Source organism: Lagopus leucura, unplaced genomic scaffold (genome assembly GCF_019238085.1).
Source record: "Lagopus leucura isolate 7727_CA_CO unplaced genomic scaffold, USGS_WTPT01 Super-Scaffold_100018, whole genome shotgun sequence".
In the NCBI taxonomy this organism is placed as follows: Eukaryota; Metazoa; Chordata; class Aves; order Galliformes; family Phasianidae; genus Lagopus; species Lagopus leucura.
In genome coordinates, this window is record NW_024962272.1 from 5,262,866 (window position 1) to 5,280,861 (window position 17,996).

A 17,996-nucleotide genomic window follows, 5' to 3' on the forward strand; every position below is an offset into this window, starting at 1 on the left:
GCCACCAACCTCCACGTTTAATGCTAAACTATGCTGCCCAGGGCCCCATCCAACCTGGCCTTGAACACCTCCAAGGACGGGGCATCCACAACCTCTCTGGGCAGCCTGTTCCGGCACCTCACCACTCTCTGGGTAAAGAATTTCCCCCTGATGTCCAACCTAAATCTCCCCTCCCTCAACTTAAAAAAAAACCAGACTCTTCAGTGCCATTAAAAACTTTTTCATGAACTTTCTTATTATTTGCTCAAAAAGTAATTTGTTACAGTGACATTCAAGTTCGTGCCATATGCCAGATCTTTCTGCTCCTTGTGTCCATTCAGATCTGAGACTTTAGAATTATGACTAGAAAGATGAAAACAAACAGGAACTCAGTGGCTTTCCACAATCCAAAATTCGTATATTTGAAAATGGCTGTACCTTGTAAATCATGAACTTAAGAAAGTCAGTAAATATTTAATCATAAAATAATATATAGATGATGATGATGATGATGATGATGATGATAATAATAATAGCATAATAATATATATAATAATGATAATAATAATAATGGATAATCTATATAATATAATAGTATAACCTGATTCTGAAGAGATGCAATGAGGAACCAGTCAAATGAAAATCTGAGCACAGCAAAGGAAGCTAACAGAAAAGTGAAGGGAATCACACAGGTAACCAGATATCTCTGCGCTATTATTTATAGACAGGCAGGAGTGCTCATGATGGTTGATTCATTTAATGTCTACCAAAATAAAAACATTTCAGTATTTTCTTAAAGCCTTCTTTATTCTGTAGCTTGTAACAATCTTTTTAAAGAACTCTCAAGAACTTCCCCTAAATATGGCATTTAATGCTAGGAAAAATGAAAAAAAAGGCATCTGTTATAAATACTACTACTGCCAGAAACCTTAACTGTCTAGACTAACTATAATGTTTTTTTCCAGAGTTATACAGCTTCTATCTTTCTATGACTGTTTCTGTGTAAGATGTGTCAGTACAACTTTTCGTGAGAAAGAACTAATAAGGAGCAAAGGAAGAGAAGCAGAATTTTCAGTTGCTGCTCAGACTCCCACTCATTCTTTGTCTTGAAATTATGTTTCCAGAAATTGTGATGACAGTACAACTGCAATGTAACTGCTCTGCTCATTTTCATTGTCACTGTCATTTGGAATCTGAGTTGGCACTTCAGGTGTGAACATTAAATGTTGCACTACTCAAAAATTATAAAGAAAGTCAGGACAATCTAATCTCAGAATGTTTAATACGTAATATGTCGAACACAGATTTAGCAAATAGCTTATGCTTTTTTCAGTGATAAGCTTTACTTGCATAAGTTCGAGAAATACTTAAACAATCTTTATTCCAGTCTTGTGCAACTTGACTACCAAAGTAACCAAAAAAAAAAAAAAAAAACCAACAAAAAAACCTGTAGTTGAAGCAAAAATACTAAATGTTATTCACTTTATTTATTTATTTATTTATAATTTAACACAATCCATTATTTTAATTTTTTTTTTACCACAGCTGTGTCATCTTTATGATATTTTACGTACTGCGATTCATCTACTGATTTTAGACATACGATAGAACTTCTAGCCCCATGTATCAGTCTAGAGTTATCAACAGTCAAATGCAAAAGCTGATGTTCAAATAAATTATTGCTGGCTACTAGCAGTTTAATCCACTACGATTGATGACTCAATGACAAAAGATGACAAAAGAAATGTTAGACCTCCACACGTACAACACCTCTATTTACAGCCTAGAGGCTTCACCCTGGACACTGCTTATTCTATATTGGCAAAGCTAGAGAGCTAACACACATGCAAAAAGGCTAAAAGATACAATCATTCTTACTTTCCTTTCTGCTATCCAGGCTCATCAAATAGATGTACTGTCAAATAACCCTATTATGAATTTGAGAAGCACATGGATACAGAAGCAGCGTCTTGCACAAAATGATATCATTTCTGATTCAAAGAGGATGAGGTTCCTAAAGCAGGAGGGCACTCAGCCTCCCTAGGTTCACTGCCAAGCCTTTTTATATCAGAGACTGCTGGTCCTACTTACTGGTGCCGCACTGTGTGTGATGGTCTTGATACACTGCACTACCTGCTAGAGACTGAGCTGAGACCACTAGACTAATTTTATGTAGGAGTTCAGGTTTGAGACATTTTAAAACAATATTAACATACTTCATGTATTTTCTCTCCATGAAAAAAAAGCCATTGAGAGGCCAAAGCAGAACAGTTTCTGTAACATAAGGTAATCTTAAATATGATAAATGTAGGATCTGAGTATGACTTGTTGTCAATTACAAAATTTATTTCATATCAAATGAAACAAGTTTAATAAACCACTTAAGTGTTTTAAGGTATGCTTCTTACCAACATGAATTATGTATCTATCTGCAGCCAAATGTATGTGCTCCATTCCTCTGAATATTAAATACAAAAACTATGTTTAAATAATGTGAAGGGTCTGATTTAAAGCAACAAAAGCCAATAAATTCAAAGTATATGCTGGCAGTCCATCTTTAACTCACACAAATTGTTTCAAACAGGTATAATGGCATGAATTACACCCTTCTTACATTTATGTTTCTACTTCCACATTTGAATTTCCCTGGCTTTCTCAGCCTCTCTATGAGTGTCTTTAAAAGAGTTCTTAAATGAAATTTACTGGAGTTGGTTTTTTGGTTTTTTTTTTTTTTTTTTTTTTTTTTTTGAAATTTTTTGGCAAATATGTGCCTTACAGACAAATAAAAAATTAACAAAAATTAATGTTGTTTTTTTTTTTTTCATCTGAGGGTGGAATGGCTCATTTCCATCTCAGCATGGAACTGTTTTAGTTTATCTGCTTAACATACAATCAGAAGCTCTAAAATATTTAATAAACATTCTCTTATCTTTACATTATTTACACAAAAGACTGAAATTGTTCACTCAGAGCTTTTCTGATCTCTCCGTTTATCACAGAACTGGCCAGATATTTAGGATGCTTATTTACATAGAACCTTAACACTAAGGATAATAACAAAATGAAGGTCTGCAGTGTTCAGGTTTCAACTACTGAGTTTGGTTTTAGCTGCTTTGCTGTTTCTGCCATTTTTTCACTTAAATAATAATAGGGCTTTAAGAGCCCAATCCAAATTCTACTGAAACAAGTTTTTGTCAGAGAGTTCAATGAAGTATAATTCGATGAAACCTGAGGAACACAAAGGAGAGGTGTGATTTTCATACCTACACACAATACTGCTATCCACGAAGTACCTGCAGGTGCTCAGTGTGAGGTGAGAATGAAGCAAGATAGAGGTCAGCAATGTGATACCTTAGTATAGCAAGTAAATGCAAATCTTAACTATAAACAGTCATGCCATACAAACACAATAAAAAACAAAAAAAGCCATCTTAGCTGTAAGAATATGAAGGCAAGAATGTGAGTTATAGCTATGTGGTGAGCATAGCATTTATTTATTTATTAAAAAGTTGTATAGAACATAGCATAAAAATCTCAGATGGGAAATGGAGAAAAAACAGGGCTGTAGTACCAGCTTCGATAGTAATGCAGGTTTTTTAGAAGAGTCACTAAATCTTTCGTCCTTTAAAATTTCTCCAAATACTTGCTCCACAGGGAAGACATGCAAAGATTTACTTGTTACGGTTGCTATAGCACATAAAAATGTAGACTACATACATGCAAAATCCTAATGTCATATACTTGTCTTTTTACATGAATTTAAGCAGCTTTGGTAAAATTTTTATTGTGGACAGCTTATCACACCTTTTTCTGATTTGCCCACAGTTCTTCAGTTGTCATAACCTCCATCATGCATTTGCTTGGTGCTTTCACTGAATTCACTTGAATTGTACTATTATTGTATTAGAGCTGCACAGTTGTTGACAGAAAAACAAAATAAAATAAAACAAAAGCCCTCTTAAAATAACTCTGGCAGGCTACTTTCTACATAATCTTTTTTTTTTTTTTTTTTTTTTTTTTTTTTTTTTAATAAAGCTTAATACTTCAGTTATACATGAAAAGTGGTTTTCATTTGGGATATTCCTCTTCACCGTAAGATGAGAGAATACAAAAATGCTAATAATTTTGAAAATGTCAACATGCTTTTTCATATTGTTTTCAAAAACAGTTTTTATTCTGTTGTTCTGAAGTCTGCAATATGAGTAAGTACATGACTTTACACTTTAAAAGATGTTTTATGTATCATAAAAAACCATAAACATGTAGGTTTATCTGCACCTGATTCATGAATACTTAAACTTTTACAACTCGTTTGATTCAAGATTCTTCAGTTGGGGTCGGATTTAGCACTCATGATGTCACCAGGAAAATGTAATCTAATTGAGTTAGAAATCAAACCACAGTGAATTGCCATAGGAAATACCTAATGAATATGAAATGAATACCCAATGAAATAGCTAATGAATCACAAGAACGTTATATCTGTGAAAACGTATCAGAAAGTTTATTTCAGACGGACTTGACAAGCCTTGTTCTCACTCTGTCATTGCGGATATTCAGGTTCAGGACTTCAGGACTTCAGGTTCAGTCTTCAAAATCTATTTCAGTGTTAGTTTTGACAGTCATCATGATCTCATGATCAACTGATAGTTTAATTTCTATTGCATTAATGCTCTGATATTTGTTGCTATATCAGAGTTTCTCCATCAAAAAGCAGATTATTATATCATTGTGGTTTTGTTAAAATACTTTAAGTAAAAACATACCTACCAGTGCTCTTTCCACTTAGAACACAAAGGTCTTCCAAGATGATTTTTTCCACAGAGTTACATGACAAATACAGCTTTGTTGTTATATACCACATGTTTAGAAATGAAGCACAAGCATACGCACACAGGGAAAAGCAAATAGGTAAAGTTTGGCAGCTTTTTGTAATTGGTTATAATCTGTACATACATATGCTTGCATGATTCTACACAGTTTAGAACAATAGAGGCCTTATGTACATGCATGTGTCTGTATGTACATCCTTGAAGACACAACACCAGACAACAAAGGATACCCAGTGGAGGACTGAAGAAATATTGAATGGAAGAAGTATCTAAACAGCAAAATCCTTAGAGTTTTACAGAAAGAAGATATACTACCCTTACGGGGCAGGTGATCAGTTATGGTGATTATTATCAATTTCAGTAATTTCCATTAGAGGGATTTCTCTATTTTCTTAATTATTTAAAGAAAATTCAAAAGAAAGATGTTCTGTGTTTGGTCTTGGATATGACATCTCACTTTGCAGAATGGGGAAGAGCAGAACGATTTTCTTTGTTGCAGTAGGTGATTGACTCTTGGAGGTTTATGTATGACTTAGCAAACAGTGATCAGAAAGAAAAAAAAGAAGTTTTTTGTCTCTGTGTTATGATACATGAAAGAAACATGTAGTTCTAATTTTTCTCCATTTTTTCAAGATACTTAAAGTATTGTAGACAGAAAGTACAAATTTATGCTTTTAGGTATTTGTTTACTACTTGTGAATGTCTTGGTTATATTAAGCCTTTAAAATCACACATTAGCTAGCTGTGTTTATGTAAAACATGTAGTGGGAACCATGGCAAGTGATTAGTTCAAGGGTCTCTGAGCTACAGGACAGCATCTTAAGATAACACTGTGCCTGATACTGGGAAATCCAGCCAACTTTACCTTTTTACAAGCTCAGTTATAGGTACATGGGATTCCCAGAAGGAAAAATGAAAATTATTGAACATTTATTAAGGTTATTAATAAGTTTGTACATATATCATCTAAAAATACACAGCTACCAAAAAAAAAAAAAAAAAAAAGAGAAAGGACATAGGGAGTCTAGTAAAGAAGTCAAGAAAAAGCAGTGTTTCAAAGAGAAGACAGGAGAAGTTTAGCTCAGCAGAAGAAATGCGAAAAGTGCTGTGACACATATAAATCTTATAAGCATCATGACTGGTGAGAAAATGAAGGCTGACAATATGAGTATTTGTTGTTTTACTTAGAGCTGAATGTTTCTTCTGCTTTCTAAAGTACAGAATGATTGTTTTTCTCAAGCGTTTTTGAAAGTATTTGCTTGTTTTATTGATCAGATGACCCTGAAGGCATGCACTGTAAGAGAAACTGTAGGAAAGGTATTTCTTAAGCAGTGGTTTATGAGGTATTGAGCACTACTCTGGAGTTCTAAGTAGATGGAATCTGGATACTTATATCTAGAAACTTTCCACAGTGAACTATAATGCTTACAAAATGTGTTGGTGAAGAGCCTACTCAGGTTTAGAAAAACTTAAAAAAAACAAAAAAAGAATACTGATACAGTTTGTTGCTCCAAAAATACAATTCTTATACTGTAAGGGAGAGGTTTTTCCTGTGAGACAAGTAGATCCAAAACAAGGGAAATTTATACAGTATCATATATCAGGTAGCTTTTGTTATTCTCATTGGCCCATTATTCAAGTTTTGTGCTCTGTCCCTTCTTCAGGCTTCATCTAGTGTTTTTTTGTCTCTAGATCAGGCATGTCCAACCAGTGGCCATGGGCTGTGTGTGGCCATGGACAGCTAGTAATGCAATCAGTTGAACTGAAACCCATGCGTGTTACACATTGCACGCACTTGTGCTACTTGGAGAATACAACAGTGACTACCCATGGTAATATATCAGCCTACACATGTGAGTGTGCCTGTGAAAACACGGTTTTGGTTATTAAGTATATATGCTTTCTTATTTAACTATTAAACTTGGGATTGTGTTATTCCGTAAAATAATAAGTTAACATGGTCACTGTGGAATAAATATCCAGAATATCTGTATAATGCTGATAAATTCTGTAATATTCAGTGTTCCAAAAAGCTCACAAAAAGTATAAAATAATTTGCAATACGAATTTCTGATGGATTTGACTGCTCATTTAAATGAATTAAATGTGTCTTCAAGGTGAAAACCAACTTCTATAATTTAGTGCTGAAAATGAAACAATTTATGGCAAGCTCAAGTTATGGGAAATAATTGTATGCATTTAGATAGGTTAGCTAAACACAGTCCTGTGAACCATGGAAAATATGCAGCCATGCTTTTTCATTTTGATGAAGGACTTTGAAAATAAGTTTTAAGATGAAAAAAAAAAAAAAAAAAAGCCATCAATTTTTTGGTAAATTTATGGCTTCATTTTCACTCAACATAGATTATCTGCAAATTTTTAAATGAATTGTATTTGCAATCAGATATTCAACTCAAAAATCTGATCATGTCTCTTTATCAGACATCTCAAGACCTCTCTTGCTGGAGAAAGACATTCCTTTCTTCACTGTCTTGCCTTACGTGTATCTTTTTTTTTTTTTTTTTTGTAATATATAAATTTATGAACAACTCTTTTCAAGGATAAAACACAGGAAGGGTAAAATTAGATCAAAAATCTCTGATGAGAACCTTGGGAACTCGGTAAGAATTGCAGCCACCTCCATCAAACCAGACACTGATGTTTAACAAAAGTAATGCCAAATATCCTACTAGTTTTACATTTTGGTTTCCTTGTTTTTATATTTTAACAAAAAATATTTAAAAAATAAAGAAGTTTTGTTATTTACATACATTAACAATATTATAAATTTTAAATATGGCCCAGGACAATTTCTCTTCACACTGTTTGTCTCATGCCAGCCAAAAGTTTGGACATCCATGCTCTAGATTCTACAGTTCCTATTTTCTACTAATTCTTAGTTCTATTTGCAGTATTAGTTTGTCCCCCTTTCATCTTTCTGCTAGTAAAAAGCTGTATTATGAGGAGAAAAAATACAGCATGGCCTCTTGCAATAGAGGAAAAATTCAATTCCTCACAGTTCAGCTGAAAACATGAAGTTACAACAGAACTGAGGGAGTTATGGCATGATGTGAATGTCACATTTGATCTGTAATATTCAAGATTTTTGTTTTTAATTTTTTTTTAGGATGTACTAATGGATATCAATAGGAATTTCCTTTCTGACCACTTTAATTCTTTTTGATGTTTATCTTGGAATATCTGATTTTATTAGTCTTTTCAGTCTTGGAATAATCAAAACTCAAAAAAGAACTATATTTAGGTTTCAGAAGTGGAAACATAACTGGAGAATTCTGAGATTTCTTGTTCAAAAGATATTGTGTAGCTTATTGACAGGTATGGTTATGTAAAAGATTTTTGCTTGAGTAGAGACATGACTGTGTGGCTAATGATTTTAACTCAAAGAAGGGTTGGTTTCCACACTCTTGTGCAATGAACTGGACAGAAACGCTCTGTTTTCATCTCTGAGCGTATTGCAACTAGATGCACATTGAGAAGATCATATATGTAAGAGAAAAATGAACCTACTATGTTATTGATGTCTGGGAATACTAGAGAGTTATTCCCTCCCATACAGTAATCAGATATTCTATCTTTTCCTAAGCTCTGCTTGGATATTTCAGTCTGTTCTTAATTAAGCGCTGCTTTGTCTGTGCGGCTTCTACTGAGCAGTGTTCAGCTCTTTCCAATTCCTCTTATCCAGCTGATAGAGAGCAAAAGAGAAGAAACACAGATTCTATTCCCATGACTAGGCCAATACACAATAGGAACTTAAAATAGCATCCAGCATCCATTAATTAAACAGAAACAAAACAAACAAATAAACAGTAAGGTAGAAATTAACAGTATTAGAAATTCCTGTATTACAGTAAGATGCTGTCTCAACCAATCCTCTGCTTTTGGCTAAATACAAGAAAAGTAACTTCAAAATTCCCATGAGGAATGCAGATTCTTTTGTTTCACTGTGAGCAGAAAGGTATGACCAGAAATAGTTCACTTAATAAGATTTTTCTGGTGATCTGGGTAAGAAAAAAACCAAAACTGCTATTTGTCAAATACAATCTACTGCTGTTGTCAAAGTGCTGTGGTTTATCAGGGGGCTGAGCACCACACAGGTGTTCGCTCACTTCCTCCCCTTCCCAATGGGATGGGGAGACAAATAAAAAAAACAAAGTAGAACTCGTGGGTTGAGATAAAATTATTTACTAAGATAGACAAAAGGAAAAGGATAATAGGTATGACAATATATATATATATATATATGTATATTTTTATATATGACAATATATATATGTATATTTATATATATATTTATATGAACGTGTAAAAGAAATGATGCAGAAGCATGCCTCACCAGCCCCCAACCAATGCCCAGCTAGTCCCCTGAGCATCAGAAGAGAGAGAGATGAACTCCCACTCCCTTCAAAACTCATTCCTCTTGATGTCATACGGTATGAAATATCCCTTTGGACGGTATAACTGAGCCATCCTATTCTTTTCCCTCCCAGCTCCTTGGGCACTTCACTAGGAAGTGAAATGGCCTTGATGGCGTTTAACACTGCTTAGCACAAACTATAAATGTTGGTGTTATCAACATAGTTTTCCTCTTAGAGCCAAAACATAACATCATACCAGACAGTGAAGAAAACAATTCCACCCCAACTGAAACAAAGACACGAAGCAAGGCTGAACTGGAACAATTGCAGTGCTTAGGCAGCAATGGGGACATACCTGTCTCCTGCTATTTTCTCTGGAGATAAAAAAGGGTGAACCTTCAGCTGTGTGGCTTGTACAAACAAAAAGCAAAAGAAGACACAATTTAAAGAATCCAGTAAAAGCCATGCAGTCTTTTCCTTCACTTTCATAAGCTTCATGGCACAAATGACTTATTTTGATGTGGTAATGTAGTACAACACTAAGTGCACCCATTCACATATGTGGCAGCAAATGCAGTTGTGCTGAAAAAACCACAAAATGTACTGTGAGAAAAATCTATGTGCTGCTTTAATATCCAAGATACTAGTTGAATGGAGCTTGTTTTTCGGTATTTAGTTTAGTCTTTGAAATTAATAGGGATTGCTTACTGTATGTACATAGAAAATGGCATTATTTTTTAGTTATCGTAACGATTTGTAGCTGAAGAAACAAAGAAATAAGTACAAATGACTTTTTTTTTCCTATAATGTCCCAGTGAACTGATCAGTTTAGATAACTGAGTTCCCAAACAAGTGTATGATTGATTACAAATGCTGTCATCTGTGTAACCAAGACTGAAAAATAAGTGCATAAGAGAAACATTAAAACTAGAGAAAAATTAGAAAATCTGGAAAATTCTTTCCTGACCTCACCCTTCTGCAGATTTTAACAGTGGTAGCATACTGGCTTCAAAACACTGAGCCAGAAATTAAACATTCATTTGGAGACAAAAAGAAAGTCCAACAACAAAGTGATCTGATCAGTGTTACTTCTCTTTCTGAGAACTACAGAATTAATTTTCACAAAAATGTATGTATTTTCAGGTCTAGAGTACAATTTTCTACTCCTTTTGTACCATGCCAATATTTGCAGCTTTAAGAATGATCACAACACTTTACCATTTAGACTGTGCAGCATTTTATATTCAATGTGATCATGTCTAAATGTTTACTTAGACTGCTTATTTAAAATACAAGGCTGAGGGAAAACCAACCCTTGATTGGAAAATAGTGCTGATTTGAAGAGTGTCTGTCATTTCAAGATCACTCATATTCCCCCTGTTCTGTGACCCATGAAGTACTGCAGGGAGAAGAAACAATGCTGAGTGGATTCCTGGGGGAAAAAAAAAAAAGCAGAAACAAAAATAAACAAATCATTTTCATCTTCAGCTGCCCTCTTTGGTCTTTGAATCTTCAGTGTGTGTGTTTTTGCTAAACGCACACAGAAACATGTTATTTCTTCCCATCCATCAATATTCAAAGAGGCAATAATACTACTAATGCTTCTACTGCTCCGACTATTGCTACTTCCATTGACACAAATACTGTACTAGCACTATGTTTCAGACATACGTTCTTCCAAATTTGTAACTCAAATCTGCATTTTGGGTCATTATTTTTCGTCTTACACAATAAAATTTCAAGATTTGTTGAATATTGCAGGTTACAGCCATCTGACATAACTGAATGCTTTGTTAGCTTACAGATGGTTCACATACATCTGTCTCATTACATTACTTTAATTATCTGTCTCAAATTATCTTTAGAGGCTGACTGTTATTGACAAATACAGCTTGTTTTAGGGACTGCACAGTAAGTCATGAATGGTGCAGAAATATCACTAAGAACCTTAATGTCATTATTAAAGTCTTGTTTCCTTATAAAGGGTTTATTGTTTTGGCTCCTTTTCATTTTCTAGAAACCACAATGTTTGTGATATCAGTTAATAACAAAAATAATCTATTGATAGCTGAAAGTGCACCATTAACTATCTTTAAATATATGGGTTAACAATGAGCCAGCTTTGGTAGTTTAACTATTACAGAAATTTAAGACAAAGGCAGCAAAATATTTAATTAACCAGGAGTTGTTAAAGAACGTGTTGTTTTCATGCTTTCCATTTGGAATTTGCAGTGTGTTTTTTTTTGTTGGTTTCTCTTTCTAGGGTTTGGAAAGCTCTACAAAGTCCTATTAAATAAACTGAGATCTTACATCTGCTAATTTGCTATGTCTCTATATTCCTTGCTATTGGGTAGCTGCTCTTCTCTTGTCTTTTATAATCTTGGTTTACATCTTAAAAGATTTGTTTGTATTACTGTGAAAATTGTAAATTTCCTGATAATAGCAATTATAAAATTGAGTAAAATTTATTACTTTTTATTTTCATAGTTGAGCAAGAAGAAAAATTCTCTTACATCAAATAGTGCAAAGCAGCCTACCAATTTATGCTACGCTATCATGACTATCTGTGCTGCCTGTATATGCTGGGATGCCAGTTTGAAGGATACTGATTCACTGCATGGCTTATGCGCTTAACAATTCTGCATATTTAACGTTCAGGTTATACAAACGTGTTCAGATCTATTTCACAGAGCTTGCAATGTTTGCCTAATTTGAATGCAACAAAGCATGGACGGGTTTACATTTGACACATTGGGTTTGCTGCACGCATACAGAGCTATAGAGACAAATGCAATATTTTGGCCCCTCAAAAAGGTCTGGTAGTAATTTCTTAACATACTGGACAGTGGTGATAGCACTGACACCCTTAACTATGTGCACAAACTTTGTTGTATCAATGGACCACAGGATACTATAAGACATAAGGGAACAAAAGCTACTTGTTGAGAGCATTTACACTCTTTCTTGCCAATCAACAAAAGGATCAAGGACACACCTCTTTTTCCAAAGCTGCTGATTTATAGAAAAGAGCCATTTTGGGATATGCTTCAAACTGATACATAACTGGAGATGACAAAAAATAAGGCTTCACAACAAAAACATAGGACAGCTTGTCATTAACCTTTTTTGATCTCTTTTGGTTTCATGAGCTTAACTACTCCATACTGGCACTCACTGGCTCATTTTTGTAAACATTTATACAAGGGGTACCCAAAATTTTTAATTTTTTGGATCTTTAATGGTCATCTAGTCCAACTCCCCTGCAATGAACAGGGACATCTACAGCTAGATCAGGTTGTTCAGAGCCTGGTCCAAGTGTATATTACATCTAGCTTTTGTGCTGGGACTTTGCATGAGCCTTCAGCTTAGGCTGTTAGCCAGCATGAATTGGCTTAAAAATGCATCCAGCCATCATTCTGCCATCTGGATTTAAAGGAAAATTCAATTCTGAGAATGGTATCAGCATCGTAGTCCACTCATTAGCCAGGTAATTATAATTGTAGTATCATTTTTTTTCATAACAAACAAACAAACAAACAAACAAAAACTAGACAAGCTGGCCAAGATGTTAGTAGTAAAGGTGACAGTTTCACAGCTTTTGTTGGATAATTTCTCTGAAGAGGACAGGTCTTCTCATGCTTTCTCCGTCCTCCAAAAAGACAGCATCCACTTGTTTGTTGCATTGAGCAGGGGACGCTGAGCTCTCCGTGTTTATCTTAGGCTCCTGTGAAACTCATAGAGAGGTATCTGGGAAGAAAAGCAGTGCCACTTCCCCACATGACGGCTGAAGAGAAGTCACGGAGCAAAAAGAAATAGGCAGGGATGGTTCTATTGCCAACAAACAGATGATTGTGTAAAAGGGATGGGTAAGTGCTAATACGTGGGAAGTCCTTGTCTATATTAGGTATGTTCCAAGTCTTGAAATGGAACATTGGAGAAATATTCTGTCTGAAAGGCTTTGCACAGTAGCTTGTGCCCTCCATAGCCTGGAGTATGTAATACATAGACTATATAGAAAGAGTGCCTAAGACTGTGAGTAAAAAGACTTGGGCATAGAAATAACCTTGTCCTAGAGAAGAAATGAGATGCTGCTGGATAAGAGGGCATGGAGGCTCAGCTATGGTTCATTTGGCAACATAACTACAGGGCTGTCAGGAGACATTTAAAGGAAAAAAAAAAGAGAGAAAAAACAAGGCATGTTACTTACACTGCTGATCATGACGAAGAAACAAGCAAAAGGAAGTAATAAAGAAGAATCAAGATTAGAAACAGCATGTTTCTAATTTGTACAACACTTTTCAGGAAAGGAAAGCAAAAATAATGAAGATAGGGGTTGCAAGGAATATGTTGTTAGTATGCCAGAAGGAAGGAAATAAAGAATGGTGTAACTTTTCTCTCGAGGTTTAATGTCCCATCAGGCTTGGCTACAGATCTTTTTAACATAAAAACAATAAATAATTACCTCCAAGATTGCTTAGAAGTAAATAGAGACTAATGAGTTTCTTCTGCTTAGAGTGAAATGGACTGATGAACAGAAGAGGAATCAAGGGCAGGGCTAATATGGGAACTGACAAATTTCAGAATAAAATTAAACTGTACCAAAGAGCTGAAACACTTAGCTGAAGTTCTGTTAGCCACACAAAGAAAATGAGTATGAAAGTAGTGGGTGTGCTATTATGTAGTGCTGTAAATCATACTAAACACTGACTAGAAATGAGTCCGAGATCAGAATTTATGCAACTGATACTACTTACACAAATATAACTATTTAAACATCTAAGCAGTAATGAAGGAAGTGAATTTACCTTCTCTTAAGCTCTTGCAATTTTTTTTTTTTTTTTTTTTTTTTTTTTTTTGTCTACACTGAATGCTGGTGAGGATGGGTAGATTGAGAATTTCCATTTATTAAGTGATTTAGGGGTTGAATATTTACATGAACTTTCATGTGAATGTAACAATGAAATACACTGTTTTTTATTACTTTGGCTACTGGAATATACTATAAACATCTAACAGTGCTTCTATAAGCAGCATTCTTCTGTATATTATCCTATACATATGTGTGATGTGTGTAAATGGAATTTTCACCTGAAGAAACTTTAAAACAGCATTTATACAAAAGTATTATTCAGTAGGAAATCTACTGAAGTGGTACAAAGAAAAAGCAAATTATGTCCTCTCAATAACTGGACCAGATAGGATACCAGTTTTTGAGTTAGTCAGGGATACCACAGTACTAAATTTTCTTCTGTATCCAGGCACAGTATACCTTTTTTAACTCTCATTATGATTTATTTTTTATGTTTTAAAAACAAACAAACAACAACAACAAAAAACCTGTCTTCACACAGTTTTTTTAACCACTGGGATAAACTATAGGCTTTGAGCAAAATTTCCTTGAATAACAATTGTCCTTCAAACTTTTCTCCCACTGGTGTCCTCCAGGCATTGAAGCACTGTTACGTTGTGCCTTGTGCCTCAGATTACTGGGTCAAGCATAGGCCTCCTCATTTCTCCTACTACTTCACAGATTATTAACTGTATACATTTAATATCTGGTAAAATATTTCCAAAAATAAAGGTCACAGTAGTGCAAAAGGACAATGACTGAGAAGTATTTGCTTGCTAATGGCAGTCAGGGTAGCACAAGAGTGACATTAGTCCGAAATAATAGAAGTTCATTCTTTTTGGTGATACATGAGATCAGCAACACCCACTCATAAATATTATGTGATTGGTAAGTATTTACACCAGCCTGAGTGATCCTTATATGTTATGTTACATTTTCTCTATCTATTCTGATACCAAGAGGTTTCAGCATAAAGGAGGTTGTTTTGAAATGGCAGACTTTTGTCTTACTAGTGCCCACAAAAATGTTCAAAATGGTGTCTGAGCAAGGCATAGCTGAGGCATGAGCACCAAACTTCCCAAATTTGCACTAGGAAATCAAGGCATTTGGAAGAACTGCCAAATAGTGCAAAGTACAGACAGTAAAGTTAGCACTGAACATGGCAGATTTTTCAGATATGGAAGATGACGATTCCCTGTATCTATTAAACAGAATTATACACATACATGTCAGAAATTCACAGAATATAAGTTATATTCTTGCATATTTCTAGAGAGTATGAAACTTCCTCATATAGCAAATAATGCTACATTTTAAGAAGATACCGTCTTCAGTTGCTTGTCCTCTGCTCACTTAGGAGTTCCTATTCCCACATAAGATTTGTCAAGATGATGTGTGAAACTGCTGCTGCCAGATTATCCTGAAACTGTTTGTGAAAACACAAACATTTAAATCAACTCTGTGCATTGGTGCCTTGGATTCTGAGAAATGACTTCCTAGTGGCGATAAAGGATTGAATGTTAGCCTGGTATTTACTGGATAATGAAATACTGCCAGAAAGCACATGCAGAAGATGAGAGCAACTCAAGGATCACATTGAGCATACTTCTAAAACACAACATGAGGTCAGGATCTGTGTGGTCAGGATGTAAGATTGCTCAAAGGAGACAGATGACAACCTGACACTAAAAATACAAAGCCTTAACTATGAATAAAGAAAAAACAGAGTTAGTTTGCAAGATGATATTACACATATAGTCTGTTTGGTCTTATACCTGTATCTCATTCCCAGAGTAAAGATAGGGTAATTCCACTTAGGATCTAACAAAACTGCTGTCTCAGCAACACATTTTCTTTTATTTTTCATAACTTCACTATATCATATAGTTTAAGAGTTCTAACAGCAATTAATGGAGGAAGAACTCTGAGTTCCTTCATATTTCTTCTAATTTTCATTGGCATCTTTCTTTAGCTGTCTGAATAGTGAAACCACATTAACATTTTGTGTTTTGCTGTTGTTTACAAGAGATATCTATTGCTATCTATAATAAATGCTCAAAACACATTTTTTTCAGATCTCAGACCTTACACAAGTCATATTTCTATACAGCTGCAAAAGATTGATGTGCTAAAAGCAAAAGAAGGAACAATTCAGAAATTCTTATGAAATCAAAGAACTATTAAGGAAAATAACACTGACCTTGCAATAAAATTGAAAGAACTGGTAGTAATTAAACTTCATTTTATGAAAAAAAAAAAACGACAAAAAACGACCTAATGGAATGTACTAATTTTTGGCAAACAACTCTAACAGAATGTTATTTACCTTCATAAGAGAATTAAAAATAAACTGTATAAAGAATTGTATTCTTACTTCCTTTTGCAAAAGCTGAATATGATCTGACCGTATGATCTGTCCATTTCACAAATGAATAAGCATAAAAATCTTTGTTTTCAACATCTACTGTCTGATTTCAGAACTTAATTAAACTTCTTTTATGCATTTAAATTGATTCTTATCTTGTGACTTGCTGGGAGAAATCTACAGAAACATTCAGTCACATTTACAGAAATTCAGTATTAAAATATTTATTTCTGTATGGTTATCTTTTAATTCTGAATTCATCCAAAAGAATTTTACTTTGTGATCTGCATTGTATTCGTAACACTTCTTTTTATCTAATAATACAGGTACTTATGTAGTATTTATTCTCAAATATTTTCTGTCTTTAAAGTAAGTTCGGTAAAAAGTGTCTAAAATCTTAAATCAACAGGCACAGAGTCTAACTTTGTTACTCTAAACTCAACCACAGTAGGAAAGGAAAGTTCAAAGCTATAACTCTGCATGGCTGCCAAAATACACAAGCTCTATCTCACTGGATTGAGTCAGTTGAGTCCCACTGTGATGATGGAGCTCAGGCTGCAAGAAGAGTTCATGCTGGGCTGACTCTGCAGTACCACCCTAGAATGCAATGTGCAGTATCTGTTTGGTACTCCCTTGGGCTGGGAATTTATAGCAAACACTGCGTTTGGGAACAGTGTTAGCAGCTGAAATACTGCAGCACAAAGTGGCCTCCCAGTAACTCTGAGCTACTACTACAGTGCATACAGATAATAAAAATAATATTTCGCTTGTTCATCTGAAGAAGTTTCTGAATTGTCAGTTTACGTGATAGTAAATAACTGTTACTTAAATCTGGTCAACTGAGGCAAACACAAATATATTCTGCTTAGAATTCGAAGTAGAGAAATTCAGCAGGAAAGCTGAGGCCAAAAGGATATTTTACTGAAATGTCCAAAAAAACTTATCTTAGACTGGGAGCAAATATATTTTCTTAAAATGCTAGTACATGGCAAAGAATAGTAATATAAGTAGATTGATAAAACTAAAGGAAATGTTTTAATTTCTGCCAATGTTTTTTAACAAAACTGGCAGTGCTCACACTTTGTTCCAATTTGTTTTTGTTTTCTTAAGGTCTTTTTTTTTTTTTTTTTTTTTTTTAAGATGGTATGAATTGTTAAACAAAGACCTGAAAATCGTAGGCCTTGTCTCTCTTCTGAGAAAAAACATCGCTGGGTACTGATTTTTGTTCTATTTTATAAATGTAGCTTTATCAAAGCTACTGCTGTTCACTCTTGGGTGAACGACTTAGAACCTGACTACAACCTAACCTCTTCACTATTCAGAAGGAGGTAGTCTATAATTAAGTGAACTTAGCAGCTTGGCTCAGATCTTTACATTAAAGATCTGATGCTGTAGTGCTGTTGGAGATTCTGTTATTTCAAAATTGTAGAAATTTAAAATGCAACAATTTTAAAATCAAAGCTAAAATTCTTATTTAAGAGTTCTTATTTAACTACTTGAAAAAAAGTTAGCATCTTCCAGTTCACTGCTCACCAGAATACATTAAAAGTGACAAATGATTACAAAACTGATCTTTAACATTCAAAAGGGGTCAA